We start from the raw sequence: 7,776 nt of genomic DNA, 5'->3' as shown, positions 1-7,776 counted from the left end.
GGATATACAATATTGCTAAACTGGACATCAATTAACATATTCATGTCAACTATCAAAAATCAATTTTTTCTTCTTCAACTTAGTTGTAAACATATATATCAATTATGTTAAGGTCAGAAAACTGCACCGTACAAAAATTGAAAATTACAAGTCATATAGGAATTGCACAAGTGTTAAATATAATAATAATATAATAAATATATAGCATATAACAGATCATAAAAATTTTAGTTTATCTCAAACAAATCAAACCTTATTTCAATGGACGTCCAGATGAGGTTTTATGATTCTGAACTATTATTCACAGATAAGTGGACGTGGGATAAAACATAAAGTTTATGGAACAAATTCAATCTATTACAAACCATATATCAACTAGGTTTTATGGTTATATATTTCGTATATAAATAATAGTTATATTAATTATATTTGTACGAAAATAAACATACCTTTGATAATTTTAGTCAAACAAAAATTATTCTCTCTTTGAGCAACTTAACTTTGATTATCGTAAACCACAGATCCTCCTATTAAATAATCACGGTAGAACAATCGTGCTGATAACGTATTATAAAATATATAAAACTAGAGAGAAGAAAGAGAAGGAATAGATAGCAAAATATGAGAAATACGAAAGTATATTTATTATCGATGAGAAGCTACATATATATATATAGTTACATAAGTAGAACTTAATAGAGTCCTACACAAATTAGGAAGATACAGTTCATAGTAGTTAAGAATACAGATTTCTAGCCTATATAGGACATCCACTTATTTCATAACACTTTTTTCTTTTTTTATAACTCATAAATAAAATAGTATGTACATTCTATTTGAAATTTTATTTTTTAAAAAATATATCCAATCAAATCTTACAAATATAAAGAAAAAAAAGAATATTTTAAAAAAATATATACTTTTTTATCTCTCTTCTAAATATAATATTTTAGATTATAATAAAAATGAAATCAAATATTTAAAAATAAATATAAAAATTTTTAAATGCCTTATTATAGTTGAAGTAATATTTTTATCATTGAAATTTTAATTTTATTATCTAAATATTAAAGAATTATATGTAATAATTATTTTAAAAATTAAAATTCATTTACAATAATTATCTATATCTATATTTCAATGTTGAAATTTATTTTTTCTTTTTCTATTAGACCACTTAAGATGCTTTTTTAATTTTAAGAATTATTACTTATTTAAAATAATTAACTATATTTATATTTTAATTTTTAATTTTTTATAATTTTAGATTGGATTGTTTAAATATTTTGTGTCAATTTACTTTATGATAATTATTTATGTTGACGTCTATATATCTTTATTATTGTGTTTATGGATGAAATTTTTCTGTTTGTCTTTCAAATGTATAATTTTGCAAAAACAACTTAACTAGTACTTATTGTCTAGGACTTTTGTATTATATGCATTTGTGCTATGTATATATATGATAAGGATATGAAACTAACTTACAGCTGTTTCTATTTTTGAATATGTATTTGAATAGCTAGAGCTTATCTATTGTAATCTATATATACAAGAGATACAGAAATACAAATCAAGTAATTCATACAATTATATGGTATCAGAGCCTTCTAAGGTTTAATACCAATGGCCGAAAATTCTGAGTCTTTCTCTGTTCCTAATGTCTCTCAATTTCTTACATTAAAGCTAACCTCTGCCAATTACCTTTTGTGGAAGAGCTAGCTTGAGCCTCTCCTTAATGGCTATAATCTGGCTGACCACGTTTCTGATAATCCTAATCCACCACCGGAATTGCTAAATAATGCTCCCAATCCCAAGTATCGAATTTGGTTCCAGCAAGATCATATTGTTTTAAGCTGGATTCGGAATTCTCTTTCTGAACAAATCCTTTCCCAAGTCGTTGGCATCAAAACGGCGAAAGCAGCTTGGGACAAACTCGCCACCATTTATTCAACTAGGTCCCGTACCAAAGTACAGCAGCTCCGCAAACAGCTCCGGTGATTGGAAAAAGGAACTGATTCTGTTGATGAATACATGCGTCGAGCAAGAGATATCTCTAATCAACTAGCAGCTCTGGGTTCTCCTATTTCTGACGAGGATCTGATCACTGATATTCTTGAGGGATTGGGTGAAGATTTCCGACCCTTTTCCCGTTCAATTGAGGCTCGAAATTATCCCATTAGTTATGATGATCTTTATGCGTTGATGTTGAGTGAGAAAATGCAACTTAATATGCATAAGCTTTCTATCACTTCTGCCATGTCTCCTACTGTTCAGTTTGCAAATCGGCAGTCCACTTTCAAATCTGGAAATAATTTCCAGAATTCTAATTCTACCACATCTTCACGGCATTCTTCTGGTTTTTATGGCAGAGGCAGGGGTCGTGGAAGGCACACTAATTCTGGTTCTCAATCAGTTACGTGCTATAACTGTGGAGGCTCTGGGCATCTTTCGAGGCAGTGTCCATCACCCAAGACTAATTCTGGTTCTGTTTTTCGCCCAAATACTCATGTTGCTGCTGTTCAATCTTCATTGCAACCTCAACAGTGGACTGTGGATTCTGGGGCTAACTACCATTTGACTGCACAACCTGGAAACATCGACAACTTGGCTCCCTATTCTGGCACTGATAATATCACAATTGGAGATGGTAATGAAATTCCTATTTCTGTTGTTGGCAATTCTTATGTTTCTGCTAAAGATTTGCGACTTTATCTATCTAATATTCTTTGTTCTCCTCATGTTCATCGTAATCTTTTATCTGTTTCTGCTTTGACTAATACTAATGCAGTCTCTGTTGAATTTTTTCTTGGTTATTTTCTTATAAAGGACATCCACACGAGATGGGTCCTGTTTCGTGGCCAGAGTAAGAATGGTTTATATACCATGCCTCTTTCCAAGTTCAAACCTGAAGTTAATGTGGTTGAGTTTCCAGTTTGGCATGCTCGCTTTGCTCATGCTCATGATCGTGCTGTTACCCAAGTTTTGTCTTTCAATAATATTCAAGTGTCTAATAAAAATTCTATGTTGCCTTGTCATGCGTGTTGTGTTAGCAAAACGCATAAGTTGCCTTTTTCAAATTCTTCTAGTTTGGCTAGTCAGCCTCTTGAACTCATTTGTTCCGATGTTTGGGGACCTTCCCCGGTTCAATCAATAGATGGATTTCGTTATTATGTTGTTTTCTTTGACCACTATAGTAAATACTCTTGGGTTTATTTCTTGCGCAATAAATCAGATGTGTTGCCTGTATTTATTCAGTTTCGTACTCTTGTTGAGAAATATTTTCAGTTGCCTATTAAAAGTTTTCAAGCAGATTAGGGAGGCGAGTTCCAAGCAATGCAGAAGTATTTGGCTAGTCATGGTATTTCACAAAGAGTGTCTTGTCCATACACTCCTGAACAGAACGGGTGTGCTAAACGGAAGCACAGGCATATTGTTGAAATTGGCAGAGCCTTATTGCATCATGCTCATATTCCATACCAATATTGGACATACGCATTTGACACAGCTGTTTATGTTATTAATAGGCTGCCATCTACAACAAACCAAATACCATATGAAGTATTGTTCAACATAAAACCCGATTATAATTGGCTTCGTACATTTGGATGTTTATGTTACCCGTGGTTACAGCCATATTCTCAGCATAAATTGGATCCTAAGTCAAAAAGATGTGTTTTCATGGGTTATAGTAAGAAGCATAAGGGTTATATCTGCTTGGAACCTACAACCAAGAAAATATTTATCTCACACCATGTTTCTTTCTTTGAACAGGTGTTTCCATTTGCAGATCCAATGGTAGACAGCCCCATGGTTCACACGCAATCAGACATGACTCCCATTTATCTACCGTCGCCACCAACTTCATCTCCTGGGATTCTTGGTCAAGTTCCAATACAACCAACCACAGAGTTGACGCAGCCTGTATCTCCTCAGCCTTTGGCTGTGATTCCCCAATCAAATTTTGAGGTTGCCAAACCTGTGGCTGTTGAGGTTCCTGCTACTGTTGTTCAACAAACTGCTTCATTGATGCCTTCAGTTCGTACGCACCCAATGGTTACTCGAAGTCAGACGGGGAGCTTGAAACCACGTAATTATTCAACAAGTGTGGAGGTGCCCTCGTGTTTTACTAAAGCAGTTTCTGATCCAAATTGGAGACATGCAATGGAGGAAGAATTTAATGCTCTAGTTCGAAATGGAACCTGGGAGCTTGTTCCGCGAGTTGGCATTGAAAATTTAATTGGGAGCAAATGGGTTTTTCGTGTGAAAACAAAGGCAAATGGCACTCTTGACTGGTACAAGGCACGCCTAGTTACGAAAGGGTACACGCAACGGCTTGGAATTGATTTTACTGACACATTTTCTCCGGTTGTCAAGCCAACGACAATTCGGCTTGTACTTTCTTATGCTGTTTCTAAAAATTGGCGCATCTCCCAACTGGATGTCAGTAACGCGTTCCTTCATGGTGATTTGGAGCATGATGTTTATATGGTTCAGCCATCTAGGTTTATAGATAAAGATAAACCAGATTATGTCTACAAATTAAGGAGATCGTTATATGGTTTGCGACAATCACCACGGCAGTGGCATAAACGACTTGCTCAAGCTTTAACAAATTTGGGTTTTCAGAGTTCAGCGGCTGATGCCTCTTTGTTTTATTACAAGCATAATGGATATCATGTGTTATGTTTAGTCTACGTTGACGATATCATCTTAACAGGGAGTAGTAATACAAGGTTGGATTCTATTATTTCTTCTTTGAAATAGGAATTTTCACTTCGTGATATGGGAGCTCTTGACTACTTCCTGGGAATTGAGGTAAAACCAATGAAACATGGTTTAATTTTAACGCAGACTAAATATATAACAGAAGTATTGAAGCGAGCCAATATGCATGATTGTAAATGATTATCCACTCCAGCAGCTATGACTGAGAATGTTCAAGATAATTCATCTCTTTCTGCTAAGGATTCGAATTTATTTCGGGTCATCATTGGTGCACTATAGTATTTGTCTCTTACAAGGCCTGATGTATCTTTCTCGGTTCACCATTTATCTCAGTTTGTTCATTGTCCGAGTATCAAACACTGGTGTGCAGCAAAAAGAATTCTCAGATATTTGCAGCTAACAAAAGACCACGGGTTGCACATTACATGTAGCTCACATTTTCATATACATGCCTATACTGATGCTACGTGGGCTTCTGATGTTATCGATCGCAAATCAATCTCTGGAATGGCAGTATATGTGGGTACAAATTTGATTTCTTGGGCAACTAAGAAGCAAAAGACGGTTGCAAGGTCTTCTACGGAAGCAGAGTACAGAGCACTTGGGACTGTTACCGCTGAAATCACTTGGTTGCTTTCTTTGATTAATGAGATTGGTCTGCCAAATCCGTCTCCACCAACAATTTGGTGTGATAACATAGGAGCTACGTATCTTTCGGCAAACCCGGTGTTTCATTCTCGCATGAAGCATATTGAGGTGGATTATCACTTCGTACGTGACAAAGTTAGTAAGAAGCAAATTCAAGTTAAGTATCTCTCCAGTAAAGATCAAATCGCCGATGTCTTGACTAAGGCCTTGTCAAAACGCCAGCATGAGGTTTTCAAAGAAAAACTAACAATTCGACCTCCTTCGGGGTAGAATTGTGGGGGCGTGATAAGGATATGTAACTAACTTACAGCTTTTTATGTTTTTAAATATGTATTTGAATAGCTAGAGCTTATCTATTGTAATCTATACATACAAGAGATACAGAAATACAAATCAAGTAATTCATACAATTATAATATATACACACAAAAAAAAAAGTAACCTATAACGCAATGTATAATAACAAAATAATAAAACAGCCCAAGTGACGCGTGAGTTTCCACCTAGTTTATATATAAAGGTGAAGAGGGAATGAAATTTTAATTTTGAAAATTTTACTTCTATCTTCTTTTAACATCCACTCATCGAACACAAGCATTGAATATATTGAGTTTTCAATTTTGAAGCTTTATATCCTAACATTACCCTCTTGCTTATATGCTTCTATTGATTTTAAGCATTTTCCAATAATATCATATTTGCATTCAAAAACTTTGTTATCTTTTTATCTTTTAATTAGTTAGATTCGTCCTAACTAAAACTTTATTTGGTCTGATTTGATTTAATTTTACTTTTCACTAATTCATAGCTGTAAAAGACTTTTTTTTTTTTTTTTCTCACGTGGTTATTGTTAAGGTGTCACGTGATCATCCTTGCATATTACTTCATGCTAAACTGCAATGACAACATAATAGTAAAGACTTGGCTTCTCAATATGGAGAAAAGCAATCCCATAATGATTTTATCTATTATAAAAAAATTTATAATTTCTTTTTTTTTCTTACTTAAATATATGTTAAAAACCAATATTTCCCCTTTAAGTAGCAAATTTGCAAGTGATTTATAAATTTGCTTAGGTTCATAATGTATCTGAATTATTAAAATTGATACACAATTCTTTTCTACTTAAACCATTTGGTTATACTCTAATTTCATCCATGTAATTTAGTCACTCCATCGTGTATTTGAACTTAGAAATTGAGGTGAATATTCAAAATTTACTATTTAACCTCTACTTTTGGCTTCTTTTCAATTTATGCCTCTATTAATCATTTTGTGTCTTTTAGGTACAAAAGATTACCAACATTGTCAAGAAATATGATTTCAAAGGCAGCTTTTAATAAAAAAAAAAATTAAACTTAATTGATTTCAGAGATGGTTTTGAACTCACTATTAACTTGAGCAAAGAAATCTTTGCAATTTAATTAGTGCATCTTACGCTCTGATGGCTATAACTTTGAAATATGACAGATCATACTCATATATACAACAATAAATACTCTCTTTTTTTTTTTAGTAGAAAATTTTAGCATTTGCTTATATTTTAAGAAAATATAAGCTACTCATGATTGTAGCTAAATCTTAGCTAAAAATTCTCAGTATCTGTTGTAACTATACAATAAAATAATGTTGGAATTATTTTTCTAACCTTTTCTTTGTTAAAACTCACATCTTCCTTAAAAGGTGCAATATCGCATTTTGATTTCTTCAAACTTTACTTGAAACATATATTTTACAATTCAAATAAAGAACATTTTTTGTACACCTAGTTTGATATATATTGGTGGTAATAGATACTTGTGTTATAATTTTTTTTTTTTTTTTTTTTTTTTTTTTGAAGGAGAGAATCTCATTAATCAAGAGTAATAATCTGATAAAAAGTCTGGAATAGAATCCTAATTATGAAAATGAGCGTGATTCATTGATGCTCTAATAAGAGAACGATCACCACTATTTGCTTATCTCCTGATTCACTTGACCCTAATATCAAGCCTATTCTCAAGAAATTTCTTACAATTCGAAATAATTGAACCCAACTCAGAAAATTCCTGTCTAGAAGAATTAACTGCATAGACAACAACCTGACAATCACAAAAAAACAAAACTAGGGCCGAGAAAATTTTGACAAGCGAAACGCAAGCAATGGCGAAGTGCAAGAGCTTCAATTATGCTAAGGTCCTCATTGCATTCACTATATCCTGATAAAGCCTGCAAAAACCTACCCTCAATGTCCTCAAAAACCCGCGCCATAACCAATGGAATCCTGCGCTTGAAAGCTGGCCCCGTCTACGAATGCTTTCCAAATAGGACTGAAGTTAACTACATCCGAAAGAACTGCAGGGGACCTCGTGTTGGCTTGTATGCCTTCATTTGTTGAAGAGAAACACGTCCATTCATGCA

The 7,776-nt window shown here is 33.4% G+C and overlaps 1 non-coding gene across 1 annotated transcript; it reads left to right on the top strand.

Moving 5' to 3' along the window:
* The first annotated feature begins 2,082 nt into the window (after positions 1–2,082).
* Positions 2,083–2,220, top strand: LOC119369730 (small nucleolar RNA Z247). Its single transcript, XR_005177301.1, has one exon. It is a non-coding gene; the product is annotated as a small nucleolar RNA Z247 (small nucleolar RNA).
* The last annotated feature ends 5,556 nt before the right edge of the window (positions 2,221–7,776 follow it).

Source organism: Jatropha curcas, chromosome 8 (genome assembly GCF_041381405.1).
Source record: "Jatropha curcas cultivar XTBG-Jc1 chromosome 8, XTBG_Jcur_1.0, whole genome shotgun sequence".
NCBI lineage: Eukaryota > Viridiplantae > Streptophyta > Magnoliopsida > Malpighiales > Euphorbiaceae > Jatropha > Jatropha curcas.
The sequence above is the reverse complement of the archived record's forward strand: the minus strand, read 5'-3'. Positions and strand labels throughout refer to the sequence as shown.